The sequence below is a fragment of the Calonectris borealis genome, chromosome 10, assembly GCF_964195595.1.
Source record: "Calonectris borealis chromosome 10, bCalBor7.hap1.2, whole genome shotgun sequence".
Taxonomy (NCBI): domain Eukaryota; kingdom Metazoa; phylum Chordata; class Aves; order Procellariiformes; family Procellariidae; genus Calonectris; species Calonectris borealis.
In genome coordinates, this window is record NC_134321.1 from 23700626 (window position 1) to 23726345 (window position 25720).

The following is a 25720-nucleotide window of genomic DNA, read 5'->3' on the forward strand; positions in this document are numbered from 1 at the left end:
GTTGGTGAGTCACGCAAGAGGTGGTGTTTTCTTCTGTTTGAGAACAGCGCTGAGATCACAAGTGGGGATGTGCTGGCTGCTCTCTGCAGTTGGTCTTAGTTCAGTTCTCAAGTGAACAGGACCCAGCTGGAGTTTGTCATTTAAGGGTTGCATACGCAGGCTTTTAGCTGAGGATGGAGAAGAGCTAGTTTTGTAGGGGTGGGAAAGCTTAGGAATATCTTCTAAAAAGGATTTTACAATCTTCCCCTTCTTCTAGTGCACTTCCCTGTGTGCACCTGTTTGTAGTCCGGCATGAGGGTAGCGGAGTGACTGCTCACCAGCATGATCTTACCCTTTCGCTATGATTAGTTTTGTTTTCTCCATGGCCTGTTATTGCTAGGAGTGAAAATAAGTGTCCATGAGGGCAGAAGTAGTCAGTCTGAACAGGAGGTATGTGGCTGCTATATGGCGCAGGTGAAGTTGTAATGCACTAGGCCATGGGGAGGTGGGAGGCAAAACCCTCACAGATGTCTCTTCCTCACTTGCTGCCCTTCTCTCTTTTTCCCTCTCAACCCCCACCGTAGGTCCCAAAAGGTGCTACCCCAGGAACGGGGCACTTGCTTCTTATTTCTGAGAGATGTGGATATGTCTTAGTGTGAAGGGAGAAGGGACTTTACCTAGCATGGACATCACAGGTGTCTATATTTGCAGGGAATCAGATTTGCTGCTGGAGCTGTCTCTCTCTGGGCCCATATTTCCGTGTCCTTTTTCCTCTCTTACAAACCAGGAGCTGTATGGCCACTCAGGAAATTAACTTACTTATTGATCTCTCTGAGGGCCTAGGGATGTAATTCTGTCTTTATTACATCAGATTTTAGAAGATATTTTTGAACAGTGGCAAAAGCATAAAAGTCACAGGAAAAAAAAGCTAAAAAAAAAAAAAGGAAAGAAGCAGCAATCTCTTATGTCTCAGACCCGGGTTTGTGGAGATAATCAAATCCGTACATATGCATGAGGAAGAGAGGGAAGATTTTAGCAACTTGTACTTTAGGAACTTTATATCAGCAAACCTAATATTAGAATCAATTTACAATCTTCAATTTTTCCTTATTGTAGCTCATAGGAAGAAGTACAGGGTTTATTGTGCAGTTTTTTATTTCCACAGCATATTTTCAGAACTACTAATCTTTATCATTCCCCTTTGTAGCCTAAAACTTGGCTTGGAAGCTCATGAGGTTTTCCATGAAATTGCTTAAGGTGTTCCCATAACAGCCTGCACTAATTTTCATACAGCAATTGTTATCCTCTTTTCCTAAGAACACTAATGGAATGTGTGACTTCCACAAACAGCCTCAGCAAAAATGTGCCCTGAATCTACAATGATCAAATCTAAAACAATTAAGATCAATTGGAATATATCATGAGAAAAATGAGTAATACTGATATGTTCATTGCAATTTATGCTCTTGACGTTTTTCCCAAGTTTCCAGTATCTTGTAGTGAGGATTTCTAATATTTAAAGCAAATGTTCATATATACTACAGACATATGATTTTGCTGGGACAAATTTGCTAGTATGCTATTAGGAGTAGCTATTTATTAATTAAACTGATTTGATGAGTTAAAAATGAGAGAAGCAGTTAATGAAAATTGAATGAGTGCTCTATTTGGATTTCCTACTGACTTCTAGGTAAACTCAGGTAATCTTTTAATGACATAAAAAGATCGAGACCGTTAAAACTGAATTTTCTTGAGGATTTTGTTTTCAAAACTTATTCTAGATTTCTTGCAGTACCTTCTTCTATGTACAGGAACTGAAGTTAGGTCTGGCTTAAAAAAAGGTAGCATCATAAAAATTTTCATCTTGTAGCAATTAAAATTTACTTTGACAAGACAGAAAATGTTGATGAGGCTCACAAGAAATGAACAAACAAGATGCAGTGCTGGTGATGAGTTGGTTTTGGGTTTTTTTTTCCTTATTAAAGCACCAGCAAATACGTGTACTACATTCCCAATAGGTAAAGGATTCCAACCTTGTTATAATGTAGCTTCAATTTGAAGCTGTCAGATCTCAAGAGTGAGAAAAAGCAGAAGACAGTCTGTCACATCGGCATTTCTGTTTCCACGTTTTCCTTATCACCAAGTGAAGAATGTATTTTTTTCATTTACACCTACCTGTAACTTTAGGTAGCACAACCAACCTTTCATGCATTTAAGAGGAGTAGAGGTGTCATGCTAATGATATGTTCCTTTTTCTGCCTTTTGAAGGGCAATTTAAATTGTCTTCCTGAAGCATGGTTTGCATTAGTGATGCTAAAATGTGTGCATGTAAGTACTGTAAATGGATACAGTGTAGGAGTGAAGGTATTTCTTTCCTCAAGACTGAACAGTGATTTTTTTTTTTTCTTATTGAAATACAAATTGCATGTCTGTTTAAATCTGAAGTGTGGGGTGTTCTTATTAGCACCTCTACCCTGAAATCTTTTCATATTCAAATGAATGTTAAGTGTTACTAGGATTACACATTAGTCGCATTTTAAAAGAATGGGCAGGAGAGCGTGTTTCAGCAGTTTATTGTTCATTTGAGAGTATATTAAGTAGCTCATTTTTAAACCATATTTCATCATCTTCTGATATTTTGGAAGAGAAACAGGAAAAGGCAGATAAAATTTAAGCCTTGTGTTAGCTTATATCGATTATGCTGCATTTTGATCTTGCCTTTCTCCTAAATTGGCTAAATATTTAAAGAATAATTGAGCAGGAATGGCTACTTCATTTAAGGATTCTTTTTTTTTTTTTTTTTATTGATACCATCCACTTGGTTTTAGAAAAGAGACTATCTGCAAATAGATATTTGATGCCTGACTGGCATCTTTATAGATTTTTCTAAGTGTATGTTCACATACTAAATAAGTTTTTTCTCTTCTCAAAGAGAACACAGTGCAGCTTTAGAAGACAGTATTCTTCAACTGCATTCAGCATGTGATTCTGGAGGCCATCAGCAGTGCTTGGACTAACTATTTAATTAAATGCTTTCAAGAAAGCTTTCAAATGTGCAATAGCTTCATGCATTACATTGATATGTAGTCTACATACAGTTCAGAGAATGTTGTGGCTACAGAAGCCCCTAAAAATGTCAGATTACTTAAAATTTTTGGATGAAGCATATCATCATGACCCCATAATTTAAGGATCTTTGAATACCAGAACCTCTTCAGAGGTTTTAGGGTTTAGAGCATTGAGAGAGCAACAGTACAACATGCGAGCTGCAGATTGCTGCCAAAGCTGACATGAAGGTCAGCGTGCCTGTGATATAGGACCAGCTTTCACACTCCCATATTACTGAGCTGTTTTGTCCATCTGCAAAGTATCTACACTGCCTGTGGAGACTTTAGGTGGCCAAACAAAGTCCTGTCAATACCACGTTCCACTCCCATTTGGTTCCTTAATCTTTCTGAGATCAACAGATAGTACATCTTCCAGATGCATGCTTTATCATGCAGAGGGCTTCCAATTGTATCCTTTTCCTACCTAAATTTCTTTAACATTCATACATCCTTAATCTTCATATTTCAAAATTAGCGTATGTGTTAGAGATGTTTTTAAGGAATCGCTGCTCTTGCATTAGTGCTGAACTTCTTGTACTGCCAAAACTTTTGAAAAAGCAACTCTGTCTTGCTAATAGCATTGGTTATAAAGTAGCCAAAGAAAACGAGGTGAATTAGAAGGGAAAATTCATCAAATGCAGTGCTTTCCTTTTTACATGGAAGGCGGTTTTTTGCAAATAAAGCAATGTTAGGGTGAGGTGGCTGCTGTTTTCCTGTAGATGTTACTCAGACAAAATTACGTTGGAAATGAGTTTGCCTGTCAGTGGATTGTTTCTTTGCCAATGCTTGGAATATTTCACCAAATACCTTTCAAGAAACCATAAAACAACATTTTACCATAATGACTCTGAGCCAAGATGGAGAATAGAGATGAACCTTTGAAAATCAGCACACACTATTACCATTTTCCCATTTAATGGGCTCTCATTATTTCTTTTCTCCTGGGAAAATGTTTATCGCTCATGGTGACATCCCCAGTGATGACTCTTCACTGCTCCCATCAGCTTTATCAACTTACGCAGGTAGCTCTAACAGCTGCTGCTTTTCTTGTCCCTCAGCCCTGCTTCAGTTGCATGGTAGTACTGCCTGTGTCCTGTCTTGTCGGGCCCGGGGAAGGCTGGGGAGCCTGTACAATGGGCTTGCTTGCAACACAGAAAATCTGAGATTATGAAGATATAATAGTATTTTTCTAACAGCCAGGTGATGTGTCTTGGGAAGATTGGGAGCAGAGTTGAAAGAGTTGGTGGACAGACTCCTGAATGGTGTGTCCACTTTGGGTAGTTTAAACAGGGCAATATAGATGGGTGGCACTTTTGACACCGGGCATCACAAAAATGTGAGTTCCAGAGATGAGGATCTATTAGATAACGATCTTAAACTAATTGTTTGTTACTAGTACATCCCCTCCCAAAACTACTTAACATCTGCTTCTGGCTACTTCCAGAGACTGAATATTGTGCTACGTGGAGTTACGGTGTGGCAAAGTACAGTGAGAAAGTAATAGGAGTATGAGGAGAGACAGATCCACTTTTCTATTGATGGCACTGCGTTAACTGAGAGAACAGATTTGCAGCAGAAATATGATGCTTTTCGAAGTCATTGGGGGAAAAATATCCTGACGAATGTTCTTGTTTTTCTGAGAACAATTATGCGGTTTAAGTACTGAAAAATCTGTCATTATCACTTTGCCAAGAGCATGTGCTTTAATATCACAAATCTGGTGGTAGTTGGACTTTTCACGTGTATAAACATTTTGCTTCTTAAAGGATGGGCAGCTTGTACAGTATACTGGAAGGAGAGATTTAAAAAAAATAAAAGCCTATGGCTGGCAACAGCAACTGTGTGGCAACAGGAAAAATTCATCCCTTAGCTGGCTTGCTTGTACGGTGTGCTGCCTACAGAGAGCAAGAGCAGTGGTGCTGTGTATGTGTACACACAGAGCAGCTGATGTCAAAATGACTTCTTATCTGACATTGCCTGCATCTCCTCCTTAATATGTTTTGAAAACCTTTCTTTTCTTCCTGCTTTTTATGTTATGTAGTAATTTTATCCAAAATTCCTTGGTGATAAAGTTTGAAGTATCACTAGCTGGCTACAGAAGAAGCAGAAGATGAGACAGAGGTGGCATGGTGATTTGGGACCAGCAATTTCAAGTGATGTGACTGGGCTCTGTTCTCAGCCAAATCTCTCAAATCTGGAAAACCGGGAGACTGGAAAGGAGCTACAGGATTTACAGGACTGTCAAACTGAAGAAAAACGTTCTTTGGGATGCAAGATCCTAGCACGTCTTCTGATTTCACCAGGAATGGAAAAGAGCAGATTTTGGAGAAGGGGAAGCAAGGAAAAAAGGAAAGGAGAAAAATTACCTCCTAGTATTGGTTTTAAAAGCAAGCCTTGGGTTCAAATCTTGGGCAGAGGTTCAAGTCAGTTCTTTATCTAAACCAGTTCACCTAATCCTAGTTATCAGCTTTCTCCTCTCTTGTAGGCATGAGTTGCTATATAGCCAAAGGGAAGAATCTTCCCGGTTAAGAAATACCAAGGAACTTGCCTCAGCTAGCTACAGTAGTTGAAAGAATTTTTTCCTCTATTTCAGATTCCACTGACACTTTTCACTGGAGACTTTTTTTTTTTTTTTTAATATATATGCCTCTCACAGATTTTATGGGACTCTTTAGTCTTTCAGTTTTGGACCCTCGAGGCTTTCAACTCTCCTAGTTGCTTCTTTGCAAGCAGGACTCCCACAGCTTGTGCTTAGTGCTATAGATATATATATATTGTGTAAAGGCATGTACCTTGAATGTTTTAGTGACCTTGCAATTTATTCATGGACTGTGATAAACTCTTATTTGTATAATTCATGGGAAGTACTGAATGAAAATGGTGCTATAGATTATTTTTTTTCCAGTACAGCACTCTGCCCTGAAAAAAACAATGGAAGTAAAATGAAGCATTTATAGAAAAACTAGCCATCTGTCCAAACACTGCTCAGTTTTTTGTCCAAAGGCTATTTTACGGAATTTGGTGTTGAGTGTTTGTCTGTGCACCTGTGGTTGCACACAAGGACACTTTTTCTTCCTTAGATAAATATTTATACAGGAGATACTTGCACTTAATACTGCTTATTTTAATTCTGTTTTAGTGAAAATATTACTATTAAAATAGACCAGGACAGAAATATGATGCAGCTCATCTACACATAGCAGGTCCATCTGCTTCTTGAGATTTAACATGTTTCACTGATTATTCCCTGTAGAACTTAGTCACTAACAGCAACAATCTAGAGGAGCTTGAAGCTTTAGGCTACTGGCACGATGTTACTGTGGGAGAGGGTTGGCCTCAGGGGACCTACGAAACCGCAAGGATTTTACCTCTTTCCTTTCTGGGGAGGTCAGGCATGCAGCAGCCCTTGCTCTTAGCCCTCATTCAGTACATTTGTTGCACTTGAACCACTTGATGGATTTGAATGAGCTTGAATTCTTGGAGGTCAAACATATTTCAGTCCAGATACCTTGTGATATCGCACACCTCTGCAATCGCTTACCTGCTGGGCAATCCAAAATGGGTACTGAAGTGGCAGGGCTCGGTTTAGGCTCTTGCATCCTCGTGCTACGCGGAGCTCTGCTGGGGCTTGCTTGTGTTCTTTGCTGTTCGCTCTAGCCGTACCGCGGTGAGGGCGTATTGCTAGCAGTCTTACCGAGCTCTGACTAGGTGACTGCTCCTCACCGGGTGTTCCTTCGGCACTGCCACAGTGTAGAAAATTGGAAATAAAAAATAAAAAATCTTTATTCCTTTGATTGTTTTTATTACAGAAGTCTTATTAGATCCCTTCTAGGGATAAAGGACACATCCTTAAAGCAAATGAGTTGAAGATGGAGATTGGCCCACTTTGTTATGAGGGATGATTTAACAACAAAGTGAAATCTGGATAAATTTCAGTTCAGTTTTAAAATTGAATTGCTGAACTAAAAGAAAAGATGTACTAGAAGAAATTTTAAATTCTGTGGTCTTTTTTTTGCAGTTTAGAAAGTTCTGTCTCATTTGCAATTTCTCTATAACATGATTTATCATAACACAGGTGAATTTTCTTGCACTGCTTTGCTTTACAAATTTGGTGATTCTCTGGTTCTGCAGAATTATTAAGTGTATTGAAAATAATTTAAGTCCTTTTTATTGTAGTGCAGTGTTAATTCTTGGAAATGCAAAACAAATTGCATATCTAACAGTGTAATACTTTTACTGGGAATAAAGCAACCTCTGTAACATCATGAAGTATCAATGCTTAATGATTATTTCTTTCATGCTGCATGAATTTCTAAATTTTTGTTGCTGATCAAGCCTATATCCAGTTTACTCCAAATATGTAACCTGCTATTCCCATATAGTAGCCTGCTTATAAGCAGTTCTTAATCTTTCCTTTTCTCTTGCTGTCATCTCTGAGTGCTCTTCCTGCAATGATTAGAAACCTTCTTCACCCTTTAAGAACGGCATACGGTCACAAACAATATATTCAGATGAAAGGGAAATACTTGACCAGCATGTCTTAGCAGCTCTTTGATCTCCTTGCGGAAGGCTGGTGCATCTTCCAGCCATCCCTTTCGGAGGGTGAACAAGTGAAACATTGTCTTGTTGGGGCAGAGGGGTCTGCATACTTCACATAGAAAGGAAAACACTGATCACCTTCTGCATCGTGTCCAGGTCGGAAAATTTAGAAAATAAGATGTGCTAGGGGAAGAAAAAAAAAAAAGCATGTTAGCCAAGCAGCTGTTAATTAATTGGCCAGCCAGTCCTAGGGTATGCATGTGAGTGTGTAGGGTATTTGCATATGTATATGTGCAAAGGATATATAGATTTCTTTGACAAGAAAAACACTGTTTTTCTTGAACTAGACTATCAGAAAACAGAACATTCAGAGTGTAACTTGAGACAGCAACAAACAGCAAAATGACGGAAAGGCTTCAGCTTGAGGTGGTATTTGGCTTCATTTTGGAAACATGCTGTATGTACGAGTTTAGATTTAGGTAACTCATTGAGAAATGTCATTTGAAGACACAGCAGAAGCTCCTAGTAGTCAGCCTGCCCAAAAGACAAAGCATCTATTAGTTCAGATGATGATGAATCATGCTTGTGTATTAAATGATTCCAAAGTATTATATGAACATTTGGGTGGTTTGTATAAGATGTGTGACATGTCAAGAAGGACGTAGACATTGTTTCACTTGACAGCTGGGTGTCAGCACTAAGATCTGGGGTCTTGTCAAAGCCTCCCAAAATTGAAAACCTTCACATTATTGGACTTTAAATTTAAGCCTGAGTGGTATGGTCAAGGTCATAGAGAAAGCTCATGGTAAGTGGGTAGTAGATCATGAATCCTCTTTCCAGGATCCTCATCTAAAATGCCAGTTTACATTGCTTTGAGAGAGACTTGTAATTATCATACTTTAAAATTGCAACTGGCCAAATGCATGAACCAAACAGACTTGTCAAAAGCATTTGGCAGGCAATTTGCCAACTTCCCTTTCTGCTGTCTCCTGTAATATGGGAAAAAACATGGTTGCATTCCCTGTACAGACCCTAGACTGCAAGCTTCTCAGTCTTAACTTATGTTCAGCAGAATTCTTGTTTTTTCCCCTAAACCTACCATGCTTATTTGATAGGGGCTGTCTAATTTCTGTACATTGTGAAGTGCTGGTTACGCTGATAGTGAGCAAATAATAATTTTAGTGTAATGAATACATGCTGATAGACAGATAAATCTTTTTCTTGGATTTTTGCATACTTAAGAATCTGGCCCCACTCCCATTCCATTGAGAGCAGATGAGATGCCTGCAAGATTAGTCCCATATTAATGACTACAGAACATTATGTCATATAGAAGTATAACAAAAGACTGTGTCATATAGGTACTAAAAAAAACACGGTTACCTTCCTAAGGCAGTGTTTAAAAACCTGTTGGTTCAGCAGATCTTACACTAGCATAAACAACTTTTTCTGCTCTTTAAAACGTTTGCATTACTGAAATGGTGATTGATTTCTGCTATGCTATTGTCCAACGTACGACCTTCTGAAAATATTGTGTGATATTGTTTTCCCTCTACTTCTTTTGAAGTCGTTACAAAATGTAGAGATGAAACAAGATATTGTAAAATGCAATTTAGATAGATTCTGCCTGATCCACGGGTAATGAAAGGGACACAGTTTATGGTCTCAGGGGAGATAGAAACATTTGGGCAGTGCGTCTGACACAGTTTGTAAGGAATATCCAAAGCATCAAATACCCAAAAGCTAGTCAAGAATGACTCAGCTGATCGGTGGTTATTCCAGCTCAACATACAATGGATATCCTAAAGCAAAGTGTTTTTGTATAAATGTATATGCTAACATTTTATGTGCACTTAGGCACACAAAAGAGAAGATTGATTTCTAGAAAGACTTCAATGTATAGTTATATATAAGATTAGTATTCGTGATGGATGTTTTCAGAATATTGATATCATGTTACTCTCTCCATCAATCATATCATTTTTGCAACTACTTTGAAAATGAAGGTCTACCAATTAAAATGACAAATAGGGGGTAAACAAGTCTTAGGGGAAGTTGCTGTAGAGCTGATCAGGTAAGAGCAACCGCCATTAAGTTTGGATCTATTGTGCTGCTCTAGAACCAGGGTTTCTGCTGTATTGTCACTGTCCTGACTGCAAACGCGTCCGGCAGGAAACTGCAGCCAGCATGTGAACTGGTAGTACGGGGACTCTTCTGTTGAGTTTAAGATACTGCATCCATGAACTAAGCGTCGAACAGGAGAAGTGAGGGACTTCATTGGTTGCAAACCTTCAGGCCACTATTTAAAAGTCTTCAGAATATGTTTAAGCCATTTAATTTTTGCAATAAATTCTCTCAAATCAAATCCTGTTTACCTCCTTTGTTGTGGAAATGATCAGAGACTGCCTTAACTGGAGTCATCCAAAAAGCTGCTAGCAACTGCCTATCATCTCTTGCAAAGTTGATATTAGCAAGAAATAATTGAATTTCATATCTTTTACTACATAATTGCAACAAAAAAAACCCCAGCACACTACCTTAAAAGGTGGGGGAGGGCAGAGAAGGGTGCATAATTGAAGAGACAATCCCTGTCTCACACATGTAGTGACAAGCTTTACGTGATTTTTATTGCAATAATTACTGTATCCTGCTGATCAAGAATAATTATCATCACCATAGCAACTTCATATGGAAAGAGTGATTGGGGGTGGGACAGAGTAGAATGGTTCCTTGAGAGCAGTGTTCAACATGCTCATTTGGTGTGTTTTTGTGTGTCTTTGTGCGTCTTGAAATATTAATGTTCATCCTCCACGTTTGTTTTGGCTTCCATATCAAGTAAGGAAATGGGGGATGTTGCATCAGCATAAAAGTCCAACTGTTGTGAATGCACTTGTGCTTTAATACAGGTCATTCTTTGATTTAGAGTTTGGAAGCACAGAGTCTGAAGCATCTGGGTTCACAGAATAGCATCTTTGCACATGCTGCTCTTCATCTCATTGAGGTAGACAAAACGATGTTCCGTGCACATTACTAATTAAGGGGGTGGGAGAGACTGAGCTGACTTTTTGCTTGCTGTGCATCTATACTAGATGCCTTAGTAATGACATACATGTACATTTATTCATGTATTTGGCCAGTGTTTGCTGTTTCGAAACCTTCTGTCCTCATGATTTCTTGCAACATTCAGTGCATGTTGATTTTTTCATTTCTTCTTTCAATAGCATTTCACCATGCAGAGATTATATTGTTCCAAAAGCACTTTTCAGACTATTTTAAAATGAAAAATAACATTTTGAGGAATACCAGGTGACCTGGACATTTGTGATCAAAAACTAGTCTTTAGTTTTGTTCTTGTCATATAACACAAAAAACCAGCCATTTTAATGGTTTAAATAGATGATGAAAATAATTCATAGAGTTAAGATTATGCTATATGAGTTCATAAGGAGGACTTATGATATTCCAAAACAGCAATGTATCTTCACTGAAGTTTCCAAATTCCTCAAATCAAGAGTTAAGGTAACACAGACCCAATGTTTTGGAGAAACTAGAAAAATAGATTTAAGATACATGGCAAGTTTGCGACATGATGCTAAGTCTTGAAGGCATAGTCAGTGGGACTAGTTCACTTCGGGCATTGTCAACATAACTACTTGTGAGGAAGGACTGAGATGAAGACGTTGTTTGGCATTCTGAAAATCTGAATTCCAAATTTTGTCCACATGGGTTCCAGGTTTCTGATGCTTCCTTGGTGACACCATATTGCATGGTGGAGCGATTTTTTGTCGGTGGTGAAGGAGCTTTTTCCCTCTTGCTCCGAGAAGGGCTTTCCCTTTTTGTACAGAGATATACTTCCTCTCGGTCCCAGATTAAATTGGGGCAGTTATGATGCCGTGGATGGTAGGTCATGAATGGTATCATCTTGCCAGTCTGCAAATGCGGACCATTTGTAGATAGCTCTTGTAAGTAGGTTGGGCATTGCAATCTGCTATAGCTAGAGGAGTGACAGCCCCAACCTTCAGGGCTTCTGAGTCCTGCTACAAAGCATCTATTTGCAATGGTAGAGTATGAGCAATGTACCTGCGGTGTTGAGGCCTGCTTGAAGGGATTAATTAGGGCAGCACTGCAGGAATTGCTTCACTTTAAGAGTTTTTTCTTTTCTTTTCTGCCTTGTTTCTTCACTCTCTCAATCTTGTAAAGAAAGATGTGGTTTGAGGTACGTATCTGAGAGATCAAGTGTACCTTGTTTCAGGACTGGCTTTCAAGCCTGTCTCAGAAAAGACAAAATAGAGTATGTAACTCTTAGCCCAATAGCTGATAAGTGAAGGGAATGTTTTAGAAGGATTTTTGGAAGCAGTAACTTTCGGTAAGTCTGCAGTAAGAACAGGTCAGATGTTAGTGGTCCTTCTTTATTATGCTGCCATGAACCTGACTCCGAGCACCCACGTCTTAAGTGCTTAGAAGACAGAGTATTTTTAGTCAGCCCATTGAAACGTTGTGTTAGGTATTGACTTTTTGCCTTGTCTTAATTTTAAAGCATCTGTGTACATATGGCCAAGTATTCTCCTTCTGCTTCCTCTGGTTCCTTGGCAATGCCCGTATCTGTCAAAGGAGAGGCTCAGTATAGAGCGTTCTTTCACTGCTTGCATCCTTTCTGTCTCCAGTCTCTCTCTGTTTAAGGGTAAGCCCCCTTTTCCCACTAACAAAAGGGGAGGCATTAGTGAGGACTCCTACAAGCTGAGAGTTGGACAAAGGACACAGGCACTGAGAGGGATGTCCCCAGGAGCGGGAATGTGGTAAACTCAGATAAAAGTGAAGGGGCAGAGTTTCTGTATCCATCATTTCTCAGCTTTTCATTCCTTCCCCCCCATATGTTCTCTCCTTTTCCTACCCTCAGTTCTGAAGAAGCAGCAGTCTGGGGAGTGAAGATTACCAAAAAGATGGCAACACTCAAATCCAGTAGCCCTTCAGCACCTTAGGTACATGTGCACTTTCACCATTGCTGTTACCAGCCCGTCTCCCTGTGCTCTGCTTCCAGAGATTCATTTGCAAATGCTAGGGGTCTGGCGGACGTTTGGGATTCAGGCTCCTGGTTCTTTTTCTGGTACTCGGTTCCGTGGCCAAGAAATGACTGGTGTGACTGATTCAAAATTATACTGCTCTCATTGCTTATTAAAATCTTTCATTTCCCACTCATTTAATTTGCATTGTACTGCTTCCAAGTTTGTGTGTGGCCTTTAGGGCACTTTTAAAGCAGTATTCTTAACCTATAAGTTTGATTTTTGGGGGGTAGAGCTGCCACATGAGTCCCTAGTGGTGCTAGAGCAGACAGCAAGTTGCAGTGTGCAGCTCAGTGTCATCTGCAAGCTGTCAAGAGGAGGGGTTGGGCTGTGATACTCACTTGCTGCCCAGAAATGCAGCCTGGAGGTGCCGTTGGTAGGACGGCAGGCTGCCTGCAGCCCTCCCGCTGGGCAGCAGGGTCCTGAGCATCCTAGTGATGGCATGCTGCTGCTCTTGGTTATCCAACTCTAAAAATCAAGTATCTATGGTAGTGGTCTGTTTTTTCCCCATTTTAAGCAGTAAAAGAGCTCTCGGGTTCCATTGTGATACAGGTTGCTATGAAATGTGAGCTTATAAAACTTGAGACAAATACAGTTTTCATTCAGAAAATTTGAAAGTAGTTGCTTCTTCTAAGAGCTGGTTTTTTTCCTGTCAAAATATAAATGTGTGGCTACTGGGGAAGGCAAGATGAGCCTACGGCTATTTTCTTCATGTTAAGGGTCTTATTCATATGTGAAACATTGTCCTATGGAAGTTCAGATGCTCCGAAGATAAAGTTCCATAAAGCAAAATAAGTGCTCCCTTCAGTTTTGATAAAACAGTAGTTCTTATATATAAGACTGTTCTCTCTCCAATCCAGGAAAATATCTATGAGGACAAACATAGGATCACTTATTTTCTCTATTACTAATTACATTGTTTGATGTAAAAGAGTTTATACTCACCAATGCTGATATTACATCACTATCATGTCAATCATGCTGGGCTGGAATAGTTTCTATGGCAAGTGAAGTTACTTAATCAAGTTTTGGACGGCTTTGAAATGAGTTGTGAAAACACAGCCAGAAATCGTGGGCTGCAGGCAGACGTGATGGGGTGGAGTTCAGGGCCCGGGGGGAGCGAGAGGTCGGGATATGAGATCAGAGCGGGCCCTCCTGCTTTAGCCAGTAGTCACAGGAAGCAGTTTCTAGTTTTAGCTACTGTCTCTCTGACAAATCATTAATGATTTTGCTTCTGGTTTTTGTAAGTAATGCGGTTGTGAACTGATAGAGTTTTGAATTGAAATAATTCTTGTTTCTCCACTTTGTCTTGGTTTTCTATTTGTTGTTCTAACTACTGGGCACTAAAATGACAGCAAGAAACGTTTACAGAGTGTGACCAAATATCACATAATTAAGCAATTTGACATTGGAATGCAGAAAGCAAAATGTAACAGTAAAAGACTGGTCTAGATTTCATCTGCTCAAAGTAATAATAAAGACATCAGCAGGGAAATCAGTCATGCACATATATTATTTGTGTGCACTTAAGTTGGACAGATAGGATAATGGATGTGGTATACACCAGATGTTACATTTCCTGAAAATAGATATGTTAAAGGAGCTCACAAGTGGTTGTCAATGCCCCTTTCATTACCCCATCAGTCTAAATTTATCCAGTTGAAATAAACATCTTAGTTTGTCTGAACTTGGGCTTCACCTTTAAATTTTCTGTGCTACTTTTATGTGCACAAGATAATAGTTAATAAACTCTGCCACGCTATGTTATACTGTTTCTTAAATCCTCTAACAGATTAAAAAGATAGCAACTTTCTTGACGTCTCATTTTAAAACAAGAGCCAGGTAGGCACAGTGGTATTAAAACATAGTCAAGGCCCACATTTTCATAATAATTTTATCTTGTGCATCACAACACGCAGAAATAACATTCTCAACTGCATATATACCCAGCTTGCTGGTGTAGTTAGGTCACTGCACAGAAATGCCTGTTACAAGTAAGTCATTTACAGAAGTTCCTACTGTGAATATACACGTATCTGTAGTAGATTTTCATAGGGTGTTTTGTTTTGTTTTTCTGTGGAGCTTGTACTGGAAAATTTCACAATGTCTTTGATGCTGTGTATTAGAACGAATCTCCTGCCAAGTTGTTTTTTTAGGTCCCTTTTATCTTTTGTAAATCAAGTGCAGCCCTCTCAGTGGAGTATGGACAGCAGAGCAGCTGAAATGGGCTTTAGCATTGGCTGGCATGGTACGTCACGTCATGTTCATGAGACTAGATGGTCCCTTCCCATTCCAGCTCGTTGGGGCTACATCTGCCTTGTACGGTTCAGTATAATCATCAGAGAACATAACATGATGTTAATGTGTTATCTTCTCTGGCTCTAGTTCCGACATAGGTAAATTCTTAGAGAGAAATGGACAAAAAGAGATAATCCTCCTTCCTAGAAGGAAGTGTAGAAGGGAAGTCCCCAGAAGGGACCGAGTTGGCAAGTAATGGGGCATTCAGATAATAAATTTTTGAGGAAAACTTTGTCTTTTAGAGTCCATTAATAAAGAATTTGGGTATAGTATTCTCTGATTCAGCACTGTTTGAGCAGTTGAAAGAGGCTTCTTTATGAAACTGCAGAGTCTTTTGTTGAAGCTGAGCGCACACAGAAAAAATTGGAATTCTTTTTAGAGATAATTTCTTAAAAAGAAAGTTAATAAATTCTACTGAAAGGATAGGCAATCTTAAAGGTAAAAAGTGCTCTGTAATGTATGTGATAGTTACCAAGGCAGTAGTTGGCCATGCTCTTGCATACAATTAAAAAAAAAATCCATGTAATTGAAGAAGAAATAACAAGGTGCACATACCTTCAGCTTTGCCTGAAAATGGCTACTCAGCAAGCCCGTGCGTAGAGTGCTAGAAGCATGCACTGGTGTTTACACAGGGAGTTGTGGAAAAAGATGGGCCTTAAACTATAGTTTAAGTTGCTTCTTCATATAATTTATTCTGTGAAAGTGAGTTTCAAGCATTCACAATTGAATGTACTTATTTCCTATGGTGACTATTACCCCACTGAACGTAGTAGGACCATATTAATTTCTATGAATGCAAACTCTGACCTCTAACGTAGAAACCCTTCCAGTCTTATCTGGGGAAGGAAAGGAATTTGTGTTTCTGTTGACCATTGTTTTCAACACCAGGAAGCCTTTCTTAAAAATGCCAGCCAAGAGGGGCAATAAGCTTAGGTTGTTTGACCTTCTGAGCAATCGTCTTCTCAGTTTAGCGTTTAATCTGATAAGGAATAGCCTGCTGTTGACATCAGATTGATAGGGGATGCAGTACTTGGACATTATTTCCATGTGTTTGATGTCTGGATGGCATTCAACTCTAGTCCAAGGAAAAAGACGCCTTTAGCAGCTGAATACTGTTGATGTTGGTGTTATCGGGGTCTTTTAGGATGCTGAGAAGTGCTTCACTGAAATAAGGAATAGGATCTGAATAAAGGAGAACTCTGAAAAAGGAAGTACGTTTGAGCTGGACAGGGCCTTTGGAGTGTGTGGAATGCACTTGTCAGCAGTTATTTTTGTGCCAATAGGTTAGATAAGTGTTACTGTTTACATACCAATTTGCTCTGTTATTGAATAATTTCTGTAGTAACCAGGGCAACAGTTCCATCACATGATAAATTCATTACTCTGAAGATACACATCTTCATAAAGGAACTTCATATCATCAGGTTACGTAGATGCTTGGAAAATTTACAGCATTTCTTAGACAGGAGATAGGTCCAGTAAATAAACAAAATCGTCCCAGACTTAAGGCTTGGCCACAACCTGGTATAAGGTCCTCCTACTGACTAGACTAGGATTTGAATCTAGTTTTAAAATCTGCTTAATAAAACCAAGCTCTTTAATTTCTTTTCTGCTGCTTCCATTCATATATATCTGAACAGAAGCACCCAGGCAAGATAAAACTTTGCATGGGATGGGCAGAATGAACGAGATGAAGATTTTTCTTTTAATCTGTTATAAAGCCCGTGGTACAGGATGAGGGGAAAGACAGAGGGACTTCTGAACTTTGGCTTCTCATGGAGATTTTTCTTGGAATAAATTAACTCCGATGCCAGTAAAAGCGAACTTCAGTTGCTTGCCTTTGAAGCATCTGATCGTATAGAGGAATGGTGGGTTCCAGAGATACATGTTGAATCAGATTACAGTCTCCTGTAAGTGCTGGAGATTTTAACTCAGATTCATTCCTACAGCAAAACCCAGAAGTTTGGCATAAAACTTTTCCTTGCTCTTTCGATTGTTTTAGAAGGGAAAGGAAAGCCAAAAACACGGCAGGAGAGCAGAAGATTTGACCTGAAGAGTATTAATAAAGATCAGTGTCTGTAGTTGGAATAAAATGGTCTGTGCAAGTCAGGGTGAGAAGCACTGCAGTTGGAGAAGTTTGTATGTCAGGAGATTTAATTTATCTTAATTCAAGGTGGCAATAAATGGTGGACGTAGAACTGTCAAGTTAGGTAGGAAAGACCTATCAACAGGGGTTGCAGCTCTTCAGCACTGCTGGATCTTTCAGTCATGGTGCAATGCCTTTCTATAAGTTGTATTTGAAAGGCAAATGCAAGTATTGGGCTCAGTGCAAGAATCAGTAAAAATCTGTAAGTCCTGTCTAGTAAAGGGCCTTATATCACTGTATTCTCCTATTTGGATTTTGTGCTGTAGCTTTTGTGTTGATGTGTGACCTGTCTAAAAGTGTGTGCTATGGCAGCTATAGCAAAGTTTGCAGATTCTTGTTAAATAACTTGCTGACATACCATAGATAGATATCTCCCAGACAGTTAAAACTTGATTTCAGTATATCAAAGCAAATTAGCTAACTACTCATATTAAAGAGATAAGCCACTTAATAGGTCTAAACTTTTTTTTTCCTTTTTCCTATGTGTGATAATTCTGGAAGTCAAAAGCTTTTATAAAATTAGTGGCAGAACTTCATAACAATTGAAAGCAAGGACTTTTTGTAGCATGTACAATGCATAGCATGATGGGATGCTGAAATTGTTGCAATAGGTTTCCTCACATACAGTAATATAGACAACATTCTGTCCAACTGAAGAAAAGGTAGGAAAGAGGAACATAAAAGCTAAAATCAAGAGATTCAAGATGCTAAATTCTATGCAATCTGTGAAGAAATATGCAATCTGTGAAGAAATATGTCTTCAAAATCTTCAGAGGAAAAGAGAATGGGGAAGCAGCTCTATAATTACTCCAATCAGATAGTATGCCAACAAAAAAGGAACAATTAGTGAAGTTTCCCAGTCAGTAGATATTTCTCCTTAACTGAGTGATCTATTGCACAGATATGTAATTAGGACCACATAATAATAGGTTTGGTAACTCTATCCCTGTCAAAAAGGGAAGAAAATCCATCCTATTGATAATTGCAGGTTTCTCTGTGTCTCACTTCTTTCCATCCTCCTTTTCTCCTCATCAGATTCTTTAAACATGCCTGGCTTTTGGCTCACCATATTTTAGTTTGAGCCAGTGAACATGGTTATAGATGGCATGCAATGAGTTAATAAAAAAAAAAATGAGAGTGTTAGCCATATAATTCAGAGAGAGGAGTTCCTACCTCTCCCTAAGTGTGAAATGAGTAGAAGCTCAAAAAAAAAAAAACCTGTGATAATTTTAAAAGTCCTGTTTGGTGTCCTTTAATGTTGTGGGTTTTTTTTTTTTTAGTAGACATTACTTTTTGAGAACCCAAGTGGTACTATAGGAAACAATATGGTCTGATGGAAGAAATACTCCATCTTAGCTGTTTGCCTGTGTGCTGTGAAGGGAATGTCACTAGGAAACAGTACCAGGTTTCAGACTGCAAGTTTTCCTGCTGATATAAAGAAAACATTTTCTCTGATCTCTTGCCATCTTACCAAACACTTTGGTTAAAGATGCAATACTACCAGTGAAATATTCCTTCTGCAAAAATATAACAAGATTTCAAGTAGAAGGACACTGGACCCATTTGAAACATAGCCAAAGACTCCATAATTTGCATGTAAACTGATGACATGATGGCAGATATTTCATTGCTTAAAAAAGAAATCCTGAATGACAGGTGACATTGAACATACAAGAAGTGTCTTGAAGCCTGCTGTGAACACATGCACACAGAAAGAATCCTGTACATGATTTTTACAGGCTAGATGTCATAAGAACTGACAACTTTATCAACTGAATGCGTCAGTTTGTAACAACCTATAAATGCTGGGATGAAAGTGATGCAGGTCTTTCAAGTTGTTGACTTCAGTAAAGTTTGAGCATTATATCTAGGACTCTGTCTGTAATGGGATTTCAAAATTAAATCTCCAGGTTAAAAACACAAAAAGATTATGCCAATTCCTGGGCAAAGACCTTAACTACTCTTCCCAGGAAGAATAACCATTTTGCTGTGCTAGATCTGATGACCTTGCATGACCTTGAGTCATTCTTGAGGTCAGCCAGACACACTATTGAAAAACTTTACTTAAGAAAATTTTATCTTCTCACCGCAAAAATATCTCCCCCCACAAAAAGTTAGACAGCCTGGCACTTACTTTTATTCTTTTGGAGGAAATTGCTCCTGCTGCAAGTTGCTGAGTACTTGATGGGCATCAGTTATGAGTAGGCAGGTCTACTGCTTGCTCATGTTGGAGTTCTTGGCACCAGCTTGGTTCTTCCTTCTTGCTGGAGGAGGTCTTCTAATGTTGCCCATGAGAGATGGGCCTGAAATGCACCAGTGTCACACCCGAATTCATCCAGTATCGACAGCGTGCAACAGGTGAAGTGTGATGAGTCGTGCATGCCTTCCAGTGACACCTCTGTCACTGGAGTTGCCTGCAACTCCACCTACCCCCAAACCGCTCTTTTGGTGGCACTTTGTTTTAGTAGTTTGCAATAGTTGCCACTTTATTTGTTTCAATAATCCTGATCTTAGTAATCAGCTGAGACCCGTGTACAACCTAGGTAGATGGCATCATGACCTGGGTAGTAGGAGGTGGTCCCAGGGGTGAACCTGCTGCCCTGGATAGTGCTAATGGTGAGGCTGGGCTACTGACCTCTAATACTGGTGAAACAATGACTGCGCACTTCTCTTGGCATTCGTGGAAAAAGGTGCCAGAGGAAGCCATTTAGGTGCACAGGTTGTATCAGTGCTACAAATCACCCGAGCTGTGCTGCATATTCTTGAGCACCATCTACTGGCGCTGGTATTGGAGTATTAATAGATACTTGTGAGAGTGTATGTTGTTTGCCTACATCTAAAACCTCAACCATATGATATCTACAGTTTTCCAAAGTATAGTCACGTTAGTGAAACTAAAATCTGCAGCTGTTTACATTGTAAACTAGAAATCTGACTTTGTTACTTGGAAGGAAGAAAGACCCTCCCTTTGTATTACCCTTACCAGCGAGTTCCTTCCTTTCCCAGAAATAACATCTCATTTTGCTTTGTGAGGATGACATGAAGCTGTCTTTAAATAAATAAATAAAAACCTCAAGCGATGTCGCATTTAGAGCAAAAGTCAATTTTCACCTTTGCAGATCCACAGGCAACTGGTAATGCAAGCGACATCAGGAGGCCATGCACTCCAGTTTCTTTCAGAGTAGGATTGATTTTAATTTTCAGTTTGGCTGCGAGATCATGAACAAAACAAGCAAGGAGTTTCATGCATGACCTACTGTGATTCGGAGCCGAAGCCAGCTGTTACAGCACCTACAAGTTCTGCCAGGCTGGCAGCCAGTAGGTTTGCCTGTTGGGTGCTGTAACCGCATCGCATGTTACTATTTCTTCCGTAAAAGTCCTTCTGTAGCACTGATTGCAACACGTGTTGGAGATTCTGCATTCCCCGTTGTATTTATTCACATTATCTTGTCTATTTTACATCTGTTGTGCAATCTTTTTACTAAAGAGTAACAACTGACGTTACATTTCTGCACATAGAAAACAAGTATGAGAGGTAGAGGTTGATTTATATAAAGGATATTATTGGCCAGTTATGACTTGCTTCGCTTCTTTTAACGTGCTGGTAATAACAATATGTAATGAAAGAGAATAGATATTTTCAGTCTTCTAATTTGCCATTGACTTGGGTTTATCCCAGTATGTTCTTTTAACTAGAAGTGTCATCTGTCAACTTCTGAAGTATTTTTTCACTTTACAGAACAAGCAAATGAGCGAGTCTGTTTTCTAATGCTAAGATAGAAGAGCTTGCTAAACAAATGCAGAGTTATATCAGCATTAAAAAAAAATCAGCCTGCCAAAAATGTAAGGAACAAGATAGGCTTCCAACTACATGAAATCTTTTTCCTGAAAAGATCTATTACCCATAAAAGATTTTTGCAGTGGCTTCTGAAATAAATTACGCAAAGTTAACAAAAATTGTATGCGAGTTACACAAAGTGGCAGATAAAAATAGAGAGAAGGGATTTTTGTTCACAAATTAATTTGCAGTTTGATTCTCTTAGTTTACCTTCACACTAGCAAATGCACTGTTAGGAGTCCAAAGCCAGTAGCTGCCAGCTGTTTCCAGGAGGGGCATTAGACCTCCTGTTATATGACCCAGCAGCAAGGATTTTCCTTTGAGAGAGGCTCCATTCCCAGAGACATACGTGGTTATTTTGGGCATCTTAAAAATATGATTTCAGATAAGTATAGCAATGGAGACTCAACTGTACTGTAATATCCAATAGCATGGTGATCTTAGCTGCCTGAAAGCAGTTTAGGACTTCCTAAATTTGTTCAAATAAGTAAGCATCATCTTTCAGAAAATTACCTCCAGAATTCAATATAGATAATTAGAAGACAGATCATATAAACAGTATAATAGTGTACCTTTCATCCCCATAATCTTTGTCCCTCCGGTGTTCTTAGATAACTGACTCAAAACGACCATAACCTGACTCAAATCTTTTTGGAGAGAACCAGGATCTTTGTTCCTAGTGCTATTTCTTCCTTTTTTTCTTTTATCATTAAAAACAGTAAGCTAAGAATATTATTCTTCTGAATTCCCAAACTTCTTACTATGAAGGTAATTCCTTCCATTACTACAAAGATAACTATCTATACTTGCTCTCCTACTGTCAGCAGTAACGCTCACCTCTGAAGTACTGCAGCCTGCAGAGATAAAATTTTGCGATCTTGCTCCATAATTCATCCTTTGTTTCTCCAAACAGGGAAATGGCTCATTTGAAGATGAGGACACAGTTTCAAGTGTGTTCATTTTGGTATAGAATTTTTTCCTTCTGAATTATTTGTGATCTAACAAAACCAATCAGACTAGTAGTTCTGCTTGCAACCTCAGTTCCACCTAATGACATATTGATCTTTACTTTTTTGTGTATATCCACACATTTAACTCGTATAAAAATCGGCCCATTCTGCCCTCTAACTTTGGGATTACAATTAGTACATTAATTCCAGTTGTTCTTCTCAACTGGAGGGTCTTGCACTGACTGTGTCTCCTAACAGCTAGGCAGCTTGACAGTGAAATCCTGGGAGTAACGTTTGGCAATGCATACAGCGTGAAAGGGAGTGGAAAGATCCAGCAGAGTTCAAAGAAAGAATAAAGTGGTTACAGCTCATTCAAGTTCAGATCGAACTGTCTGTCAGCTTCTGGTTACTGTTTGTTGTGTACTATCTTTTTCTTTTTTTGTTTTCCTGGTTTGATATAAAAGCTGCATTACATGCAGAAAATAATGCAGAGGTATTTATAGAGAAGGTGCTTTGATAAGAATCAACAGTTTATGTCATCATTTCCTTCAGGTCTTACTTAAGCGTTACGAGTACGCTACTCCAAATAAAACATGCTGTGGTAAAGTTCTCTTCTGACATACCATCATAATGTCTGGTTAACTGTAACACAATAAGGAAATCTTTAAGAAATCTATAGGACAACATAAAATCTTGGAGTACTGTGGAAACACTTTTTAACATCCAGTTGGAGAAGGTGTTTTTAATCTGTTTTCACATCTGACATACAAGCAGAAACTGAGCTAATACAAATGTTGCTCTTCAAAATCAAGCACATGCATCAAATCTCGCTGTGGCATAAGGAAAAGCATCTTCCAACTGAAACGGACACTTCATGCTTGTAGCCCAGCTGAGTTGGGTGGTAAAGTGTTCATGTTCATTGAAAGTTTTTAGGGAGAAGTAGAGGAGAAAAATGCTAACGTTACAGATAGAGAACTAATGCAAAGCAATGCTGAAAGCCTCAAGGCATACAGCAGCTGTCAAAAGCCTGTGACCTTACCGGCTTTTGGGGTTTTTCTGCTCTTGCTTTTGCGTAGAGTCTTCCACTTCCACTCATACATTTTTACTTTTGACATCCCAAGACAACTCTGGAAGGACCCTGATCCTTTTGTGTCTGGAACTGTTTTTTTGTGTGAGCCGAAAACATGTATATGGAATGACTTGCAACACAATAAGAAACCCAACGATGTGGGTCTGAGCTGTAGAGAAAGCTACCGAGATAAAAGAAGGGTTTCTAGACTGCAAGTGTCACAGCTCAGGCACTTTTGTACTGTTGCTTCTGGATATCACGTACTGAAGTTCACACCAGAAATGGCTGCCTGCTCTGTGGAACATCCCCAGATACTTGTGTCTTGTGTGAACTGCAGAGTGAACGTGCTTGCATTCATCATGGTAGAGTTAATGTTGCTCGTGCATTGAGGCTCAATAATTAGGTGTACTCCCTACTACTTCTCTATAAAAGAGGACCTGTAGCTATTGAATGTCTTCCCTAGCTATTGATAGGCATTCGAAGATGCTGTCTTCTTTCCTGATCTCTGCGTTATTAGCTTTTAAACTAACCTGCGCAGGTCCTAGGGGAACAAGATGTGCTCCCTGGGATGCATGTACTGAGAAGCTGGACCCTTGTTAAAACCTAGGTACACTTTATATTGCACCTTACCTTATGATAATGAGTGCTTGTGTGTCAGCTCACCTTAGGGGTAGCTGTATTAGTAGATGGCCTTTAGGCATAAAAGAATAATTACTTATAAACATAGATATGCAAAGAAGCTATAATAAGAAATGTCTGTTAGATCACGTTGGAATCTCCTTATAACCTTGTCTTGTGACTGTCTACTGCTCCGCTACTGAAAAGCAAAAACTTTCTTGCTGTCCCAAGTTCAGCCTAGTCTTCGTCACTGCAGTTCAATGAGATAGGGTTTATTTTACTTCTACGCGCTTATTCTTCTCCTGCCCTTTGATTAACATTTCCATTGTGTTTCTTAATTAACACATTCTTGAGTTCGGTCTGTGCTTCTCTGCTAGTCTTCTGATGTTGTTCTTGCAAAGTCCTATGTAGCAAATTATGCACCTGTGTGCATTACATGTTCCTCACGTGCATTTTCCTGTCAGTTTTCTGTAAAGATCAGTGCTGCTATTGCACATGGCGAATTTGAGAAAATTGAGAAATGTCTCATGTAGCTTCGTTCTTGGCCAGATTCACGTTACAGTTAGACCCAGTCGAGTGGGAAGGGTCACGTCCCAGTGCAGAAGGCTAGAGCGGTACAGCAGGACTGGCGTTATCAGCAGTATCGGAGTCCTCTGTCGGGATTAGGGGTGCTGGCCACCCTTGAGCTTTAACCAGCACCGCCTGCCAAAGTGGGTTACCTGGCCTGCGTTCAGAGCACCGCTTCGCTGGGGCTAGAAAATCCTGTCTGCAGACAGCGTCAGAGGAGGTAACGCCTGCGTGCTTCATGGGACTAAAGCTACCGTGAGACCTTTATGAGAAATAGAGACCCGTGACATGCCTGCGCGTGAGGAAGGAAGTGCAGGACCACTGTCTACAAGGTACCCCTGGCCACTGAAGTTTGTAGATCGCAACCCTTGTTGTGCAGTGGGCATTAACTGTTTGTAATCCAGAGTGGGGCCAGGAGGTAAAACCCAACCGTTTGGTGGGAACCGACTTCCTCACTTTAGTCAGAAGACGGTAGTTGGAGTAAGTTACGGCTGCTTTCTGTAACAGAAACCTCCAGCAATCCCACAGAGGGGAAAAATAAGACGACTACTATTGCCCTTGCTGCTCCAACATTTCTTAAAGATGAAAGCATTTACTGCAAAATGAACATAATTTTAGGTCCTCTCCCACCGCCTATATGCAAGTATAAACAAAATAACTACAAGTGAAATAATTAGCTCCTGGTGTACTGCAGGTTGTCAGGTGCCAGCTATGAAGCTTTGTCAATGCCAAACTCTTTGTTTACACAAAAAAAGAAAATAAATAAAGAAATATTTGTGTGAATTTTAAACTGAACCTCTGAAACAATTAAGTGGAGCTGAACAAGTTCATAAAACAAAGGCTAATGACATGTCCCCCGCACTGCTTGGCTGTGTGCCCCCATTGATTGACTTGTAGAATGGTACAGGCGTTAAGTTGGTATTTTTCATTAGTTGTGATGAAATATGAGAATCTCTTACCATTCCCTCTGTTCAGTTCTGCCTTATTCTTGTGACTGAAGCTACTCAATCATTACAAGAAATCATTATTTATTTGTGTGCAGGAAAGAATCAAGGTTACTTCACAAATTCTAGTCCTCCCGTAATAGCTTAATTCCTTTTACCATTCACTTTTTCATTATATGTTACTGAAGTTTGTCTTAACCATACAGGAAAGGCAAATCATGTAATAATGCACTTGTAGGCAAGAGGAAAATACCAGCTTTGTTTGCAACAAAAGTGTTTCATGAATTGCTTCTCACTCTGTTTTTCTTCCCTGTGTGAATCAAGTGTAGAGTGTGTGCATGTACCAGTTACAGCCTTAGGTTTTAGCAAAGCCTGTTCTAGTGTCCACCTTAAATTTTATTTAGAATAACATGAAACAATGCTGTGGATATAACCCTGAAGGCAACTACATGTGAAGTCATTTATCACCAAAAAAAATGTGAGGAATGTTGAAAATAAAGTTAACGTTCATAGTCATATTTTCATTTTTTTAACCTGTAGTGCTAAAGGCATTTTTCTTTGTTCTCTAAGCATTTTCCTTTCTTTTTATTCTTTATTTGTTTGAT